This window comes from Carlito syrichta, unplaced genomic scaffold (assembly GCF_000164805.1).
Source record: "Carlito syrichta isolate Samal-C Ts95f unplaced genomic scaffold, Tarsius_syrichta-2.0.1 Scaffold302987, whole genome shotgun sequence".
Taxonomy (NCBI): Eukaryota; Metazoa; Chordata; class Mammalia; order Primates; family Tarsiidae; genus Carlito; species Carlito syrichta.
In genome coordinates, this window is record NW_007247083.1 from 161175 (window position 1) to 182863 (window position 21689).

Here is a 21689-nt window from a genome sequence, read left to right on the forward strand (position 1 = left end):
CCATAAGAGATAAGATAGACAAGTGGGATCTCATCAAACTGAAAATGAAGAAATTTTTACCTGAAGTTTTGATATCTGGTTCTCCTGAGAAATCAAAACGATTACAGTCATATAGAAGGGACTATATGACTGCATGCTTCTCCATGAAGACTGGGCCTCTGGTTTGCCACAGTCCTCATTCCTCCATATGAAGTCCCATATCTGACCCACTTCATTAATATGTAGTAACTGTCTGGCCACTTTAGATACTTGAGTTTGTTACTCTCACTATAAATTCTAGGTCTGCAGTGTTCAGAAGGATTAATATTATTTAATGAAGTAGTATATTGTATAGTACTTCTTAAAATATCTTTCATGTAGGATCAGTATTCGTTAATCTCTCTTAGAGTACACTCTTGTTTTTGTTGTTCCAGTTCATTGTGAAAAGCTATGTAGTTATATTAGTAGTTAGCTGTTCATGTTTTACTTGTCATTGGAGTTTAACACCTGGACTGGTATGTACCCTGTTCAACAAGATTGTTGAAGCTTGTTAAACAAGTGAGCCCACTCAAATGTTATGGCCAAACCAGATGATATTAATGTTTCTAAATGCCAACTCTAACTCTCAATTTTCATACTTGTAGCCCACCAGTAACAAACAGTTCATTAACCAGTACCAGTCCTCAAACCACAGTTTTAATAGATTGAGATAATGAATTTATTTTATTTTTTATGAGTACAATTTTAAATCTCATGAAAGGCAGTGAACTTGACCTGCATTTGGTATTGTTTCTCCCTCAGAGTCTTCATGATAAGAGGAGATTTATTCTTCTTATACTTAGGGCTAGAATAACACTGATGGAAATGTCTCTTAACTACTTTTGTTAAACAAAAATCTATTAAGGAAACCAATTAGCCATGGGCAGGGGGCATGTTAGATTCTGCAGTTGTGAGATTTTCAGTTCTGAAATGTAAGATAAAAAGAATTCACCAGCTCAACTGTGAAGGGGAATCTTCATGACAGAAAGGAACAAAATAGTGAAAGGAGAGGCAGAAAAACTGGGTTCTTATCTCCCATGGTGTAATTTACTTGGGGGTCCATCAGCTCCTAAGGCGGTAAAGTGAAGAAGATAGAAAAGTTATTTTAAAACTCTGTTCAAAGTGTACAATGACCAGACTATGATCTTTTCCTAAGAAAAGATCTCTACTGAAAATGAATACATGGAGTTTAGAAGACAGGATTTTTTTTTGAAGGTCACTATTTTACAGCTGAGGCCACTGAGACTCAGTGATGGTAATCAGCTCTGATAAGGTCACATGGTAAGAGGGCAGCACAGTGGAATGACAGCCCAAGACTCCTTACCTGTTGTTGAGCCTTTTTTTTTTTTTCTCTAGTCTATCCTAAAAAGGGGGCCTCGAGATTTTAAATGTTTTCCTTTGGAAAAAAGAAGCTCATCTTCATTATGGAGGTGGTCAGGGTCTCTTGGATTTCCAGATAAACACTCACAAGACCCTGTGAGCTCTCTTTAGAGTGATTATTGACAACACTGTCACTAAACAACTCACAAGAACTCTCACCTGTGTTTTATTTGGGTAAGGACAGACAGATTAGGAGAAAAGAGCTGATTTTATAGTAGAGGTCTTTGAACTTTGCAAACCTTGGTATTGTTTCACTGGACATTGTGTTAAACTGTGTTATGAACACAAATACTTCTCAGTTAAGGTGTTTCAGAAATTCTAACTCTGTCTACTGGCATTGTCCTAAATGTGGTCATGTGATGGCATGAGAAGACTGTGCCAAGAACCTATTCTTTGAAGGTACATGAGATACTGACCTTTTCCACTGTTCTGAGGCAGTCCTTTTTTGATGAGACAAAATCTCTATCTTGTAATGGTAGGGCCTTTGGGGAAGCATCAGTACAACTCAAATAACAATCTCAAATAAGCTGCCAAGTTTATGGTAATTTGTTAAAGCTACTATAGGAAACTAATACAGATAAAGAATAATTTTTTTACAATGTCTTATTAAGAGCAAACCAATACTCCAGAAAAGTTTATTTTAATATATTTAATTCTAAAGAACCTACCAGGCATTTTGAAAATCTTAGAACAAACCCATCAAAACTTTACTGAATTTGGAAAACATTAAAACAAGTTGGTTTTCCCTTTCAGATTTTCTTTTTATGAACCTTGTATAGCTTTCTATATTCATTCACGTTTTGTCCTTTAGCATCCTCTCTTACATTTGGGAACAAGTCATTTTTCTCAAAGACAGAAACATTCTTGTTTGGGCGCTTAATCAAAACAAAGAATAACTTATGTGTAATTATTTTAAGATCCCTAGGAGACTCTCATTCTCATATATAAATTATAACTTTTAAGCAAAATTACTTGTATTTCACAGAGAAAGGAATGAATATTTGTGAATTTATGTCATTTGAGCACCCTAGCAGATCTCATAAATACCCTTAATCCAGCTTTATTCAGCCATGCATGCTCCTTATTCAGATTTTCAATGTTGTAGACATGAACCTGTTCATTAAAACTCAAAGATGTAGCCTTTTTGTAGCATATGCAAATGAGAAGCAAGGTATATAAAGTAAAATTATGTTTCATCAACAATATTTCAGTATTCTATCTTACAAATTGTTCAGGCATCCATTAAATGTTAATTAATTAATGCAATAGAATATCAATATAAGGTTTTAAATTAGCTAAAAATCTTGAAGATTATCCTCAAGTTAACATACCACAAAACTTTATTACTGTAGAAATATATTTGTTAGAACAGTGATTCAATTGGTTAAACATAAATTTATATTTTTCATAACATTAAACATAAAATAGATATAATACTAGGTTATGTGATCAGTAAAAAATTATAAATTTAACAAAAACAGACCTAAGACGCATAAAAAAATGTATACTTGTGTTGTGCCTAACATTGCTAAATAAGAAAAGACAGAGTTGTTTTCATTAAACCTAAACTATTAAACTAGTTTTGTTTACCAAAGAATTATATAACTTGTGTAAACGTGAATTCTTAAAATTGTTATGAGTTAGTTTCTGGAATACATATTGCTTAAATCTAGCACATTTAGGGTATTATAGTTTGATTTTTTAATTTTCAAGGAATTTTAGAAATATTTAGCAACAGAGACTTCATAAACTAATATGTTAATATCATCCAGAGGTAGGAAAAATTTACACACTCACATAATTAGAGGAGATGATACTTCAGAATTACAAATATACAGACACAGAGAAATAGCACTTTTAAGCCAGGCTCGGTGGCTCAGCCTGTAATCCCGCGCCTTTGGGAGGCTGGGGTGAGTGAATTGCCTGAGCCCGCGGGTTCAAGACCCACCTGGGCAACGAGACCTCATCTCTACAATAAATCAAAAAATCAGCCGGACATGGTAGCGCATGCCTGTAATTCCGGCTACCCAGAAGGCTGAGGCGGAAGGATCACCGGAGCGCAGTAGGCGAGGCTGCGGTGGCCGGGAGCGGCCACTGCACTCCAGTCTGGGCGACAGAGTGAGACTCCAATTCAAAAAAAAAAAAAGAAAAGAAAAGAAAAGAAATAGCACTTTTAGCTTCAAATCTACAACTTCAACTATGGGTCAAGTACAAACAGAAACAGTAAAATTCCCTAGTCCAGCTATCAAATAACTGTTATCCTTCAAGATGGTATAAAATTCTTAATTGATGTGAGCTAGAAATAGACAAATAAGACAAATAAAAATACTGAAAAACCAGATTTTCTGTTGACTCTCACTCATAAGAGACTAGATTTCCATGAATTATTAACACATTTACAGACCTCTCCAGATGGTTAGATTCTAAAACCAAATTTCCAACCATTTTGGCAACAATGAGAATAAGTTATCCAAGGTAGATGAGCAAAAGCAAAACAAATGCAAAATTAGTAGAGAAAAGAACTTAAAAATTAAATGTTGAAATTAAAATTTGAAAAACAGAGCATCAACAAGTCCTACTGTGTTTTCGATTCACCTAGAAGAGGCAAGGACAGACACTCTAGGACTTTAACCAAGCATGAGGTGCACATCTCTGTCACCACTTTTACGTGGCTCTAACAGGTGAATCCACTGGGCATATCAATGTGACCTTTAAAACAGTTCAAATAACCCTGAATTGTACCCCACATCTTTAAAATAATTTTTTTAAGTTAAAAGTTATTTTCAAACAGAGTAGAATTGTGACATTCAGACACTTATGAAATGGAAATAGGTTGAAAGAATCTAACTCATGAGCAAATTGACAAATTTTTTTTGTTTGTTTGTTTGTTTTGAGTTGGAGTTTCACTCGGTCGCCCAGACTGGAATGCAGTGGCCGCTCCCGGCCACCGCAGCCTCACCTGCTGGGCTCCAGCGATCCTTCCGTCTCAGCCTTCCGAGTAGCCAGAATTACAGGCGTGCGCTTCCACGCCCGGCTGATTTTTTGACTTATTGTAAAGATGAGGTCTCGCTGCCCAGGCGGGTCTCAAACCCGCGGGCTCAGGCAATCCACTCACCTCAGCCTCCCAGAGGTACGGGATTACAGGCTGATCCACCAAGCCCGGCTGTAAATTGACAGATATTATAAGCAATTATAAGAGAATCCAAAGAACTTATGAGGGAGGATGCAAAAAAAACTGGAATTATTGTTTGGAGGGTGGGGCTCTTGTGGTTATAGGCTTCCTCTACTAAGAACATGTTCTAGGAACCCATCTGCATCAGTGTACCAGCTAGCATTGTTGTGAGAGGCTGCATTCAGTTTCAATGAATTTTGTTGGAGCAAACAAGCGACTAGTTCTTCTACCATGACAACATACCTGCCCACACCTTTGTTCAGTAGTTTTTGAACAAAAATGACATTATCCCCGTGTCTCACCCTCCCTTTTCACCTGATCTCATCCCAAGTGACTTTTTTGTGTTTCCCTGGATGAAAAACGTCCTCAAAGGGGAACGTTTTGCCAATGTGAAAGAAGTGAAACAAAAAGTGGCAGAAACACTAAAAGGCTTGAAAATTGATGAGTTCAAAAACTGTCTTGAGCAATGGAAAAAGCATCTCAACAGGTATATTGCATCAAACGGAGAGTACTTTGAAGGTGACTGAAGTTTAAACATGTAAGAATAAATACACAATTTATAATTCCATTGAGTTTTGGGTCCCCCTGTACATAAAAATATTGGTCATGAATATTTAAGTAAATGTATACATGGAGTCAAAATTAGTTTTATTACAACATGAGAAGGAAACAGATAGATGGATGTCTACAGGAAAGACATTCAGCATGTCTATCAGTGACATACTGACTCCAGAGGGTTGGAAATGGTCTCAGGCAATGCAAGTCTAGAATCAGAGAACGTGGAGTGCTATTCTAAAGAAAGGGCATTGACAAAAGATTTCCCTAGAATGTTGAAGTAAAAAAGAAAGAGTTTCCCCAAAAAGAGGATCTGGTTTTAGGGTGACCAAGTTCCTCTTCAGGACATTTCTAGGCTGAATCATGATCAAGGCCCAGGGACACCAATGATATCACAAAGTCTATGTTGTCACAAAGACTCCCTGACCAATGAGGGGCTGGAACACAGGAATATAGTAGACAGGAGTAAACACTGGTATCTTAGGCTCAGGCTAGCAGAAAAATCAAGCTGTGCCAGTTGGGGAACCTGGCAAACACCATGCCTGGGAACAAACGCAGAAGAGGTACTTGTAAGCGTAAGAAGCAGACCACCTCTCGCTGCACAAGAGCAGAGCTACAGTTTCCTGTTGGCCGTGTGGACCACTACCTGAGAGAGGATCACGATGCCCAGCGCCTGAGTTCATCAACTTCTGTTTTCCTTGCTGGCGTTATCGAGTACCTGGCGGCTAACATCCTGGATACAGCAGGCAAGGAAACCCACCACAAGCGCAAGGTGCGCATCACCCCAGAGCATGTGGAGAAGGCAATGGACGAGAACGAGCAGCTCAGCCAACTCTTAGAGGATGACACCAAATCTCAGGTTGAGGAAGTGCCCCAGTACAAGAATAAGCAGTAATGTCTGAGTCTCAGAGCTTGATGGGACTTCATCAACAACCCCATCCAGCTGCCAAAACTGCCATAAATGATATACCATCTGGTCTGCCACCATCAACAACTCATGCTATTAAAGAATTTAAATATGTGGCAGTTTTCCTGACTCCTCTCGGTTTCTGTCACTTTGAATTGGAGGTATCTGTGCAACATCCAGGAAGAGATGTTCCATAGAGGGGTGGAAGGTGTGGTCAGTGTGGGGTGTTTGAATCAGTGATTGCAGAGGGGCAGTTTCCAGTGGTGACAGTGTGGGTAGTGGCCCTGGTGGGAGGAGCTGGCTGTGGTAGAAGGAGAGACGCTTCCTCATTGGTTCTGAGCAGTAAGGTCTTGTGAGACCAGGGAGTTGGCGGGGGCTCTCCTAGAGATGTTGAATTCCCAGCATGATGCTGGTAACTAAGCAGGAGCTGAAGGACTGAGGTACAGGAGTCTGCAGTCAGAGGGCGATGGCCGCAGGAGTGGAGAGGGAGTACACTGGTTGCCATGAACTTCATGGAACAGGGGCTTTACATGAAGATTGAGTGGTGAAGGGGAAACCATAAGGAAAAATACAAAAAAGAATTATGGTCAGGTTGATTTCATTTCTTATGTTTCTAAACCCTGCCTCATTCCAAAAGAGGACTTCAGACAGATATTATTTGCTGGGACTGTGAATATGTCTTTCTGTTCTCTCTCGAGTAAACAAGGTAAACAAGGTAAACAAGACCTATGATCTAGCTAACAGTCAATTCAGGAAGTTCTGAATAGTTAATAGTTATTCATTAAAACTGTTTATTTTGCTTATGGCTTATTGTAGCACCAAATATAATCTGGATACTTCACTGAAATACACATCTGAGGAATTCATTCTAGGCAGGAATTGTGTTCAACTGTGCTTGGGGTTATCATAGGAAACACAGAGGCCACCAGCAGCACAGAATCAGGCTAATCCAGTACTCTGCCAAATCCTCCATGTACACCCTTGAGGAAACCTACACTCAGGGGAGGAAGGGAGGCAGAGGGAGAATCACTGCCCTTGGGAAGGCCAAAGTCCACCCACATATAGGCCTTTTATGCATTTCTAAAAGGCAGGTGGAGTGATGGGATGAAGGATTCCCTCTAACCTGGGCCCTGTGGAGAGGACAGCATGGGCGGCCAGTGTCCTATTGGAAGTGAGAAAGCTAAAACCCGAATGAGCAAGGACAGATGCTGTAGGGGTGTGGCTGTCAACCAGGCCTATGATTACAAGTGTCAGGGCAGGCTGGGGTCAGTCATGGGTCATCAAAGCAGCAAACATCATATGTGAGAAGACATGAGCCCAATAGGGGAGCCTGGGGGAATCTGGAGGGTAAACTTGGCTTGGTGTTGGTATGAACACAAGACCTTGTTACCAGGTTGGCCTCCCACTAAGAGCGTCCTTTAGGAAAAGAAAAATTTTGAAACCTCAACTGAGGTCCATGTCCCCTGGTTCTTTTATTTGACATATCCTGCAGGATGTAGCCAGAGGGAGATGGCTGACTCTTTAGAGAGGACCTTTGTTGCTCCCAAAATAGAATTCTAGAAAGAGGGTCCTTCTTTTTTTTTTTTTTTTTTTTTGAGTTGGAGTCTCACTCTGTCGCCCAGACTGGAGTGCAGTGGCCGCTCCCGGCCACCGCAGCCTCGACCTGCTGGGCTTCGGTGATCCTTCCGCCTCAGCCTTCCAAGTAGCTGGAACTACAGGGGCACACTACCATGCCTGGCTAATTTTTTATTTTTTGTAGAGATGAGGTCTCGCCAAGTTGCCCAGGCGGGTCTCGAACCCGCGGGCTCAGGCAATCCACTCACCTCAGCCTTCCAAAGGCACGAGATTACAGGCTGAGCCACCGAGCCCAGCTGAGGGTCCTTCTATGAACATCAAATGCATCATTTTTCTAAGGCACCAAATACCAAATTGCAGCTCACATTCCTAACATAGGTAGCACAAAGATGTTTTTAAAAGAAAATTACTTGGCTGCTGACATCTAAAAATCACAATTATTTTGCCTAAAAAATCTCAATTTCTGACTTCTCTTGGAAAATCGAAATGTTTGGACATACGTATGACTTCAGATAGAATTATTAGCTCCTACTCCGTTAAGACTATGCCTCCAAAACCAAAAGCAAAAAGAAGTTCTGACTCATAAATCAGAAGGTCTGGGCATGAAAGTAATTGGCAATGTTTCACACAAACTTTTATAGTATTTATGTCATCCCATTAAGAATAACTCAATCATAAACTGTTTAAATGAATAAAAGACAAGAAAAAACAAAGCAAAAGACTATGTCTCTAATTTGCTACAGTCCTCATCCTTCCCTATTGTGCCCCATTGCTGGCTGACTCTATTCATTGTAGTACCTTCCTGGCTCCTAAATACTGGAACTCATTATTCCCACTGTAATTTAGATATCAAACTATGATGTTCAGAAATGTCATTCTGTTTAAATTAGCAGAGTGCATTGCAGTTATGTTTGGTGTAGGGTCAGTATTTTCTGTTTTTCTTGTTCTATTTAATTGTGAACTGATATGTGGTCCTATTGTGCATGACTAGTATACAGCTAACCTTTGCATCACCACTGAGGTTTAGTAATACCCAGATTGGTGTACACCCTGTCCAATGAGATGACTTCATTCGCTTAAATGTATGGCAAAGCCAGATTTCTATAAAGGATCTTAAATGATGATATTCAATTTCTGTACCCGTTGTAGCCCATCAGTGACAGTTTGTGAGCATGCACCAGTCCCAAAATCATAGTTCATGTGACATGGGAGTAGTGAATTTATTCTATTCTTTTAGGCTTATTATTATTAAATCTATTGAAAGATAGTGAATAAGATCTATATTTGGTTTTGTTATAATGTTTGTCCTTCAAAGTACTTCATGGAGGTAAAACGTTAATTTCACCTAATCTTCTAGAAGAACCGTGGAAACATATTTTTTTAAAAAAAGAGATGACTAGGATTTTAATGAAATTGTTATGCTGTTTACACATGTTAAACGATTAGGACATGCATAAATACTACCAATAAGTATGGCTCTTTACCTTGAAAAAGGTCCTAAATTTGCTTGTACAACTGGTTGTCAGAAGGGTTGCCATCTGTGAGTTACTGTGGTGTGGTAGATGGAGGGTTATCTGAAATTGGCTAAAACATTGTAATACTAGGTGTAGATGATGTGACTCATAGCATATATGGTGACCTAAGGCAGCTGGTAGATGTTCAAAGTGTGTACCTATGTGTGTTTTTTGTACTCCTAAGCCGTTTCCTTCAGCTGAGTGTAGTGTTCTGTAGTCACTTAATGTTTCTCGCAGAAAAAAAAATTGTGCACAAGCAAACAAAATTCACAGTGTGTTCAAGTTTTTCCCTAATATATCATTTGTTCTGGAACAAGTTTGTGTTTTCTTTTTTTAATTTTTATTTTAAAGATGTAGAGTACAATTCAGAGTTAGATATACAAATGGTCATTGTACAGGTATATTTCTAAACTCGTTAAAGCAAAACCTACTAAATGAAAACAGTTAGGTACAAGGGGCAGGTTACACACTGTGGTTATAAGATACTTGTGTTCTGAAAATAATTAATCAGCTCAACTGTGAAAGGGAGTCTTCATGACAGGAAGGGGGAAAATAGTGAAAGAAAAGGCAAGAGAACTGGGTTCTGGTCTCCTGAAGTGTAGTTTACCTGGGAGCCCGTTAGCTTTTATGACTGTAAAATGAGTGCATTGGAAAATTATTTCAAAGGTGTGCTTGAGGTTTACAGTTACCAAAGACCATGATCTTTTCCCAAGAAAAGATCTCAAGATCTCTACAGAAAGCAGGCAAATGGGGCACAGGGAATCAGATTTTTTTTTTTAGGTCTTCATTTTAGCTGAGGCCACTGATGCCCAGAGATCCTAATTAGCTCTTTCAAGGTTACATGGCAAGTGAGTAGCGCAGCAGGGATGAAAGTCAATTATCCTACCTGTTCCTCTACTCTGTCCTGATAAATGGTGCTCAAGATAGAAGATACTGAATGTTCTCTTCTAGGAAAAAGAAATTCAGGTCTTCAATACGGAGGTGTTAGGGTCTCTTGAATTTCTAGGAAACATGAATCCTTGTGAGCTGTCACTCTTGAGAGTATCTTAGTAAAAACATTCTCACTCAACAAGTCATTCTCAGGAACTTTCACTTGGGTTTTATTTGGGGAAAGTCAGGTAGATTAAGAGGAAAGGGATGATTTTATGGTGCAGTTCTTTGGGCTTTACAAACCTAGGTCTTGGTCCACTGGACATTTTGTTAAACTGTGTCTTGAACACAAATACTTCTCAGTCAAGTTATTAAAATTCTGAGTCTATCTGCTGACAGTGTTATAAAGATGGTTATATGATAACACGAGAAATCTGTGCTGAAGAACCTGTTCTTTGAATTACCTGAGGTAGTGCGCTTTTTCATGGGGTTCTGAGATAATCTTTATTTTCTTAAAACAAAGTTTCTGATCTGTAGTTGATTGTAATGGTCTTCAGGAAACCCTCAGGACAAACAAAACAAGTAACAATCTGGTTAACCTACTGTAAGGGATATCATATATAACTTTCACAAGTTAGAATCTCGTGGGAGGGCATAACAATAATAATGCAACTGAAAGTAAAATTACGTTTTTCTGTGATGTGCAAAAGAAGAGGATTATAAGGTCAAAAAGAGTTTTTGACAAAATGTGTATAAGCATACTAATTTAGCCTATTTTCAACAATGTAAGGTGTAGGTTCTAATCGTCTATATGTTAACAAAACTCCAGAGATAAGCTTGATTTGCTTCTTCAGTTGAAAAGCTCTAACCTAGAAGATACTAGATGCAAATTAAAAGTCAGATTTCAACCAAACATTTAAAAATAATAACTAAAATTATGCTTTATAACATTATAGCGTTATTAATATCATCAGAGAAAGCACCACCAGGACTCTGTGAAATAGAAATATACAATGGACAGCAAATGTACTGGCAATACTAAGACCTTCTCATATGTGATAGGATTTATAAAATATTTATGTTAATGATATTTCCCAATCCAAATTGAACATAATGCAGGCTGAGAACCTCTTTTGATTAGACAACTTTTTGTGCAACTCATAAATAGCAGTATATCAAATAAATCTGTTTCTGCCTCCTCTCTTGTTATAAGGTGACAGAATCAATTTTTGTGATTTTCCAGGGCCTTATGAAAAAATCCCAAAGAGCGTTTTAAGGAAAAATATGTATCTTGAGGGATTATTGTATTTCATTTAGGATTCCATTTAAGGAAGATGAAAATAAAATTGCCAGGACATTTGAGTACTTAAAATAGTATTATGGGTGCATGGAAATAAATGGTTGTAACTTGGCTACCTATTACTCAAAGTGGCAATACAATAAATATTTAAATGAACATTAAAAATGCAACTTTTATTTTTTATTTCATTTTAAAAAGAAGAATTAGGGGCATAATACAGAAGGACAGCATATTAAAAGTTATTCTGTTGAGATACAGAATCTCTGCTTTGGGGACAGATGATAAAAAAGGTGAACCTGTGCAGTTCAAACCTGTTTTGTGTAAGAGTGTACTGCATATAACAGTGGTTAGAAACAGAGTCTGAAGCCAGATTACTGTCTGACCTTAAGAAAGTTATGTAAGCTTTCTGAGTCTCAGTTTTGTCATTTGTAAAATGAAACAATAGCAACTTCCTTATGGAATCATTAGGAATATTAAGTTAATTTTACATATAAAACAGTTAAAACAATGTCTGGCATATAAGTATTAAATAAGTGCTAACTATTATTAGTAATATAAAAGGTCCAAATAAATCTTGGCATAAAAAAAGGTAGCCCAGAGAAAATGATTTTGGACTTCTGACTTCTAGAACTGTGAGCCTATAAACATATGTGCATTTTTAAGCCACCAATGTTATGATAATTTGTTACAGCAACATAGGAAACTAATGAATCTGAGGAATGCCCCTTTACAGTAGCTTATGAAGAGCAGATACACATTCTAACAAAACTTGATAGTTTTTATAGAAAGCAAATCAAAATCTCAAGCTGAGTTTAACATTTAATATAATATTTGATATGAGAGTAACAAGTTCTTTCTGAAAATCTTATTAATTAACTCACAAAACTGACCCAGCTTTGAACATTTTTAACATAAATTTGTGTTCCTTTTCAAGTTCTATATCTGCGAACTTTCTAGAGTTTTCTGTACCTGCTGTCTTTTTTCTTTTACCGCCCTTTTCTCGTTTAGAACAAAAAACCATTTTACTTTAGATCAGAAACAGTATCTTTTTTCCTTAATTAACACTTCGTATTGCATTATCTTGAGACCCCAGTAGATTCTTATGCACCCATATAAATTATAGCTTTTAAGCAAAGTCACCTCTATTTCAGTGAGAAGATTAGAGGTTGATAATTGTGTAATGTCTATAATTTTACCAGATAGCTCATGAATACACCTAACCTGCCTCTTTTCAGCCATATACATCTTTTATACAACTTCTCAGTGTGGCAGAAGTGAACATATTCATTGACAGACCCAAAGTATTAGCCTCTGTGTAGCATTTACAAATAATAAACAAGTATATAAAGCAAAATTATGCTTAGTAATCAATGTGTTGGTATTTTATCTTATAAACTACTTACAAATTTACTAATTCCAACTGAATCTTTGTCTCAGCATCTGCTTATAAGGGCACCCAAACTAAGATAATGGTAAGGATGAAAGGTTCAGTAGGAAACGAATCAAGCCATCCATTGAGTGTCCATTAACTCACTCTAATATCATCCAAGATTTCCAGTTATCTGAATATTTTAGAAACATTCTTAAGCTGACATACTTCAAAACTTTATTATTATGGAAATACACATTTGTCAAAGAAATCTTAATTTAGTTGAACAAATTTATGATTTTCAAATTTTAAACCTTTAATGTAAGTAATTCTATCTCATTTGCTGAATAAAACTGTATAAGTTTAGGAAAAATATGGCCAAGAAGCATAAACATATATGCTTGCATTGTACTTAACCCTGACAAATCAGTGACAATATAGTTGTTTTTATGAAACCTTTACTATTCGGGGTCCTCTAGATAAATGGAATCGTGTGTGTGTGTGTGTATGTGTGTGTGTGTGTGTGTGAAGATATTAGTAATTGACTCACTCAGTTATAAAGGCCAAAAAGTCCCACAATCTGTAACTCAGTCTAAGTCTGAAGTCCTGAGAAATGGGGTAGTATAAGGGTCTTGGTGTCAGTCCCAGTCTGAGTCCATAGGCCTAAGAACCAGAACTGCTGATGTCTGAGGACAGGACAAGATGATTGTCCCAAATCAGAGACAGCGAGTTTGCCCTTTCTCAACCTTTTTGTTCTATTTGGGCTTTCAATGGATTGGATAATGCCCACCCACCCTGGCCTTTACTTCTGTATTTGTTCTACCAATTCAAATGCTAATCTTTTTCAGAAACACCCACACAGACAACCCAGAAATAATGTTTTACCAGCTATCTGGTCATCCCTTAGTTCAGTTAAGTTGCTATAAGAAATTACCCATCACAAAACTCAAAATATTAAGCTAATCTCATTTGCCAAAGATGTACATAAATTATGGTGAACTTAGAGTCTTAAAATGATTGTAAGTTGGTTTCTGGGAGAATATATTGTTTAAATCTAAGTCATTTAAAATATAATAGTTCTTTTTTATTTTAAGGGATTTTAGGAATATCCAATTTATATAATCAATTATTTATTAGATATGTTAGAAAACAGCACCTTTAAATTCAGAAACTTTATGATCTAAAATGTTAATATAACCCAGGGGTAGGAAAACATTACACATTTACAATCAGAAGTGAGGGCATTTCTGAATTGTAGACATAGAGACATGCAGGCAGAGAGAAACAGAGCTTATAACTTCAATTCTACAATATTTGCTATGAGTCAAGAGTAAACACAGAAACAGAAAAACTCACTTATCCACATATCAGAAAACTATTCTCCTTTCAGAAAATATTAAATTGTTAATTAATTCAAGCTCAAAAACATACAACTAAAAAGACTGAAAAACCACATTATCTGTTGTCTCTCACTCGACAGACATTAGATCTGTATAAACCACAAATTGAATCCATTTAAAGTGATCTCCAAAACATTACTCTAAGATAAGACTCCCATCCATTTCTGCCAACATTAGGGAAAAATTTATGAGCTATAAATGTATGAAAAATAAAACAAATAGTAAATTAATAAACCAAAAAATTAAAACTAGGGAAATAGCCAACAACAGTCTATTGGTGACTTGAATTTCCCTGGGAGAGCCAAGAAAAGATCTATCTGGGCTTAAACTGTGCGAGAGGTATACCTATCTGTCATTGAAATTTGCTTGGTTCTGGTATGTGAATGTATTAGGCATTTTGGTTTGACTTCTAAAATAATTGAAAGATAATTTTTAAAACAGGGTTAAATCATAATGCTCATACAGATATGAAATTAACACATATTAAAATATTTTATTTAACACATGAGGCAACCAGTAGATGTTATAACCATTTTAAAGGAGAATCTCAAAAACAAACACAAAAATACTGATTAGTAATATTGAAATGGGCCTAGAGGTCAGAGCCACAGGACTTATAGTGAAGCCTCTATCCCAAAGTGTTAAATTACAAACCCAAAAGGAAAACATTGAGCACTCATGGAAGATTTTCAGGCTTTAAAACCTAACAGAACCTGCTAGTTGGATTTTGATGTTGCTTGGGGCCACTGACTCTTCTTTCCTTTTTATTCCTTTTGGAATCAAACTGTTCATAACTTTTATCCTATGTTTATTCCACTATTATATTTTAAGAGTAGATAACTTGTTTTCTAGTTTCATATATTCATAAGGGGAGAATAATTTAGCCCCGAATGGATCATACCATCTTATCCACACCTGATTTAGACGATAAGGTTTTTTTTGTTTGTTTACTTTGAATTGTTACTAAAATGGTTTGAGAAATTTGGGTTGATGGGAGGGGTGAACATATTTTGCAAGAGGACTGGGGACGAACATAAATTTCTGGGGGCCAGAATGTATACTTTGGTAGGCTAGATAATGACTTCAAAAGATATGCAGGTTCTAATACCCAAACGTTTAAAATATGCCTTATATGGCAAAGCGACTTTGAAAATATTAAGTGCAAAATTTTTAGATGAGATTATCCGGATTATACAGATGCGCCATAAATGCAATCACAGATGTTCTTATGACAGGAAAGTAGAAGGAGATTTGACAAAGAACAAGAAGACAAGGTGATCCCTAAAGGCAGATGCAATGTTATTGGATTTTAACATGAGACAAGGAATACAAGGAAAATGTAAGGAAACAGATTCTCCCCTAGAGCATCTGAAAGGATTATGGCCCTGCCAATACCCAGACTTTATCCCACTGAAAATGATTTCAGACTTCTGGAACCATAAGACTATAAATATGTGTTATTTTAAGTCACCCAGATTGTGGCAGTTTACTACAGAAGCCATTGGAAACTAATACACCTCCCAAATAAACTGCTTCCACCCAAATCCTTGTCTCAGCATCTGCTTCTAAGGGAATTCAAATTAAGACACTTGGTAAGGATAAAGGATTCAGCAGCAAACTAATTTATCCCATCTCTCCTGAAGTTATTCCCCACCAACTTCCGTCATATGATGCATATGGTTACAGTTTGAGAGGGGTTAAAATTGTGAAAGACTATTGTAAGGCTGAGCAGAGCAAACGGGTCTCTCGTGACACTTAAGTCTAATCCAAAATAAATCCCTTTGGGAGACTTTCACCCTGACCATGATGGACTAACTAATACTGAACTAACCTCTCTGCCATAAACATTCACAAGACTGAAAAAAAAATTTAAGTTGACTATATTCAGACATTGTACAACAGGCAGCACAATGCAGTGATTCTAGGGAAAAAGGAAAATCGTAAGGTAGCTTGACCATCATTCTGAGCTCTGCTTGGGCAAAACTTTACAATGGCACAATGAGCGGCATTCCGGGCAGAACACAGTGATTCTGCTAAACTGAGGAGGCACAAATCAGAGTTGATAGTCCTGAAGAAGCTGGAATGTTCAAAACAGTTCATCCTAGAGGAGGGAGTTATGTAAATCAAATCTTCAAAAATCCATTTGGAGGTTTTTTAAGTCTTTGGCTATTCACAGGCAGAACTACCTGAGATTGACCAGAAAATATCTTCTACAGAGTTGAAAGAAAAACAGATATTACCAGTTGACTAGTGTTGGGGAGTATTGGAGCTCCAGCTCAGCAAAAGTAAAGACACCTTGGTAATACTTCGTGTAATATCTTGGGCATCCAGGCAAGACTCCAGAAAACTTAGGAGTAAAGACCATGCTCTTAAGTAAGATGTATAATGAACCTTTAAAAATCATACAACTCAAGACAAAATTTGGAAATTGATTTCCAAAATTAGTCAGGCTTAGGAAAGACCTTGGACTTTCTGAATAACTATCTCAGCAAAGCATACAACCAAATCTATTGAACTGCCTACTAGAACAAAAATCAACACTTTTCAGAGGAAGATAGCAGAACTGTTTGACATTGAGTTTGATGTAGAGTCTCTACAATGAATCAACCACGTTGCTCAATATATAATAAAAATTACTCAAGATACAAAGAAACAAGAAAATACCATCTGCAGTTAAGGAAAAAAAGCCAATAGAAACAGATCCAAAGTAGAGAGGGGTTTAAAAAAAAGAAACAGACCCAACGATGCCCAGTTGTTGGCCTTTATAGAAAAGATTTTAGAGCAATGGTTATGTGCTCAAAGAATGAATGAAAAATATGGTTTTCATGAATATACAGATAGGGAATTTCAGCAGATAAAATTAACTATAAAAACATGAAAATGTTAGAAGTTAAAATTATTATAACTGAAAAACACACCAAATGGGCTTAATATCAGTTAAGTGATGGCTGAAGAGTTCCATGAACTTGAAGACAGATCAGTGGTAATTATTCAATCTGAAAAACAGATAATGCAAGACATATACTTTTAAGACTTATTTCAGGTGTTGTATTGGCTTCCCTCACATGATTTTTTGAACATAAGAAAGTAAGAATTCTCCTTAAGATAGACTCATCTTTTCAGTTCTTTGGAACCCCACCTTTAGGGTCCCCCACTACAGCTAAAAGGGGACCTGGCTATGGTAACATAAATGAATAATCATCTTGGGAAAATAATCTCCTGAATATTTTACTTGCTTTAACTCAAGATGCAGGATGGTACAAGCACTAAGAAAACCTCACTCATATCTAATGTTCAGTTGAGCAGTCACATACTGTTACACATTTATCTTCTAAAAGGCTTATATACCTGGACTATAGTGCTGAAGTTCTTAGATTTAGCTTCTGGCTCGACCATTTACTAATTGGGTGACAGTGGGAATACTGCTTGGTTTGTTCATTTGTAATACGGGGATAATAATGAATTTGGGGAATTATAGAAGACTGGCACATATGCGTCAATTGTTATCATTACATTTTTTCTCCAATCATTTAAGAATATAGTTTTTCAGAGGTTGAAGAGAATATTAAAATAATGAATTATTTTAAAAACATTGATGTAAAAACTATCCTATGTCAAAAATCTTTCTTTTTTTATTATAAAGACATGGGGTACAATTCAGGGTTAGGTATACAAACGTTGATCATGCAGGTACCCTTGTTGATGAGGTATGCCCCTCCCTCCCCTAGCAGTTTCCCTCAACTGCCAATCCCACCCCCGTCCTATGACAGTTTTCCATTACTGCCAATCCCTTTCTTATGGTATTATAATTGTTCAAGGTCCACTTATGAGTGAGAACATATGGAACTCTGTTCACTTTGTTTCTGTGATAGATCACTGAGTATGATCAACTCTAAATCCACCGAAGTTGCTACAAAGTCCATATGTTTGTCCTTCTTTATGGCTGCATAATATTCCATTGTGTATATGTACCACATTTTTTTATCCAGTCCAGCTATGATGGGCAACGTGGTTGGTTCCATGTTTTTGCTATTGTGAATAGAGCTGCAACAAACATATGTGTTCAGGTATCTTTTTTGTAGAATGATTTGAGTTCCTCTGGGTATATTCCCAATAGGGGAATTGCTGGATCATATGAAAGGTCAATTTATAGATCTTTCAGAAATTGCCACACTGTCTTTCAAAGAGGTTGCACTATTTTGCATTCCCACCAGCAGTGTAGAAGGATTCCTTTTTCTCCACATCCTCGCCAGCATCTGTCGTTTGTTTTATTAATGATGACCATTCTTACTAGGATTAGGTGAGATCTCAATGTGGTTTTGAATTGCATTTCTCTGATGATGAGTGAGGCTGAGTACTTTTTCATGTGTGTTGGCTGCCCGTATATCTTCTTTTGAGAAGTGTCTATTCACGTATTTGCCCACTTTTTAATAGGGCTGTTTGTTTATTTCCTTTTTACACATTTGAGTTCCTTGTGGATCCTAGATGTTAGGCCTTTTCAGATATACAGTTGGCAAATCTTTTTTCCCATTCTGTGGGTTGTCTCCCTGCTCTCTTGATGGTTTCTTTTGCTTTGCAGAAACTCGTTAGTTTGATGAGGTCCCACTTGTCTATCTTATTTCTTAAGGTATGGGCATTTAGGGTTCTGAATAGGAATTGGTTGCTAGTTCCAATTTCCATAAGGGTATCTCCTGAGTTTTTTAAGATTCTAAGTTTGAGGTTTTACGTTTAGGTCTTTGATTCATCTAGAGTTAATTTTTGTGTATGGTGATAGGTAGGGGTCCTGTTTCAATCTTCTGCATGTGGTCAGCCAGTTTTCCCAGCACCATTTACTGAATAGGTTCTCCTCTCCCCAGTGGTAGGTGGTGGAGGCTTTGTCGAAGATGAGTTGGTTGAGAAATTGAGGTTTTGCTTCTGGAATCTCAATTCTATTCCATTGGTCTATATGCCTGTTCCTGTACCAATACCAAGCTGTTTTGATTATAGTAGCTTTACAGTAAAGTTTGAAGTTTGGTAATGTGATACCACCTGCTTTGTTTTTTTTGCTGAGGATTGTTCTGGCTATTCTTGGTCATTTGTGTTTCCATATGAATTCCTGTGTTGTTTTTTCTAGGTCTGAGAAGAATGTTGCTGATAATTTGATGGGTATTGCATTAAATCTGTAGATTGCCTTAGGTAAGATGGACATCTTCACAATGTTGATGCTTTCAATTCACGAGCATAGGATATCTTTCCACGTGTTTTTGTCATCTTTGATTTCTTTGAGCAGTGTGTTGTAGTTTTCACTGTAAATGTCTTTCACATCTCTGGTTAGGAAGATGCCAAGGTATTTCATTTTTTGTGTGGCTATTGTGAATGGAATTGTGCTTTTTATTTGGGTCTCTGCCCAAAAATCTTTCTAAATGTGCTTTAGAAGATGAAATCTATTACTTTTCTTCTACTGATCAATAGAGGCATTCCTTTTTGACAGTTCAGCTGTGGAGATACTGCCTGCTTCTTGGAATAGCTGTCTACCACAGATAAACAGTACTTTGTGCTATTGGGTGTGTTCACTGTGCAAATAGATTGTGGGAACATGAGAGGCTGGTTTTTCAAGTTCCTGCTCCAGTACTTCATGAGGATCAAGTAGTCCAGCATTCTACAGTTTGTGTGTCTGAAAGAAAAGTGAGGCTACAGAGTGTTCTAACCTTCAGATTTAGGTAAGACAAATGTGTTCAGGGATCTTTAGTATAATATCTTTTTCTTGTTTTTTGTATTTTATGTGTGTTTGTGGTGAGGGGGTTTGTTGTTAGGAAGAAAATTATTTCTTCCAGCATTTGATATATTGAATTTTACAATTAAAAAAGGAGAAATATACACAGAAAGGCCACGTTGGTCATTGAGTTGTTGTAAGTTTGATGGATTGAGGAGAGAGATAAAATTATCTTCTTGTTATTAGCACTTAATTCAATTAATGAAGTGAAGCATTGCACTAGTTCCCACTGAACAATGAGTGTCTCTAGGAACAAATATACATTCTAGTGACTTAAAAAATGAAGTTCACAGGAGAAGTATTGTGTCATTTTGCCAAGAAATATATCACACCTTTATTCATAAGCTAAACAGTCCTCTTGCTGTGACTTTCTTTCATTATTATATTGTTTATGCATTCAACTCAATTCTTGATATGGGCAAATGTCTAGTATGGATATATATTCAGCAGAAGGACTGCCAAAGTCCAAAAGCCCTAGAATAATTTTAATATGAACGTGATATTTTTAGCAGCACAAAGAGACGAAATATCAAGTATGCATAAAGGTTTTTATTTGTCTTCAATTCAAATTTTTTAAAATTAGCAGTACCACCTTCCTCATTTAAGTGAAAAATGTATTTTTGCAACATAATATATCAGACAATATACTTGGAGAAAACAGGGGTTACATATTTAAAGCATTAAAAATAATGAATAGAAAGTATTATTTACATGTAAAAATGCATTTTAAAATACTACTTAAATACGGTTGTTCTCAAAAAAGTCTTTTAAACATAAGAATTAACTGTTTAATTTTTTATTTTATAAGTTATATGTTGTTTAGACAACAGCTTACATACAAGTCTGTTATAATAAATATCCATGACTTAAGCTCATGAAGCCATTAAGTCGGTCTCTAGTAAAATCCTTAAATAGGTCCTTAAATCCCTCAGTACAAGTACACACATATCCACATGTACATATATTTACATATAGGCAACTAATATCAGGAAAACAGATGGGGAAAAATGAAAAAAAAGTCTTATCGGTGTTTTAGTTGTTGAATCATGTTTTTGTTTTTTTTTTGTATTTATGATTTCCTAAAATTCTCTACTGGTCTATGTTTGGAGATTAGCTGTGTTGCCCTTCAATGTATTCAGGTTTGATAAAGTGTCCTAATAGGTTCAGTGAACAATCTCTTGTTGTCCTCAAGGCAAATTTTAGTGTTTTTGTTGTAACTAATTTCTTGTGAATACTTAATATGTTAGGGGAAGGAAAGGGAAATGCATCTTTAATATGTGCAATGATCAGTTTGTTTTACCTAAGCTCAATTGGCATATGGTATGACTATTTTGCCAGCATATGTAAACATTGAGCTCATTGTCTTAAATACTTTCTATTTAGAATCTACTTGTAACTATATTTTTGTTCATCCCATATGTTACTTGTGTGTGCGCTCCCATTCCCTTTTTCTCTCACCCCCCTACTCACATTCACACATTTTAGATGATTTAACAGAACTCCTTAACAACTTCTTTCCATCCTAGTTCCATTCCTGGTTGTCTCTTTCTGTGAGTAGTCTCATCATTTCCTTTGAAATGATCATGCCTAGCCCATGGACTTCCGATTCTACTGAAGACAGCAATAAAGCAAGCGGGTTTCATTGTTACTTTGATTTGTAGAATTCACAACTGTAGTGGCTACCTTAACTTATAGAAGATCATTGGGAAGCAGGGCAGGGCTCATAGAGAAACAAATGTAATAAATATATAGTGTATTAGGATAAAAATTTCCCTTTATCTCTTTTTCTCTCCTTTCAGCAAAAAAGTCTCTCTAAGAGACAGTTAATGAAACATGCCCTTACTGCCCCACTTTCTCTTTTAAAATCTGACTTTCTT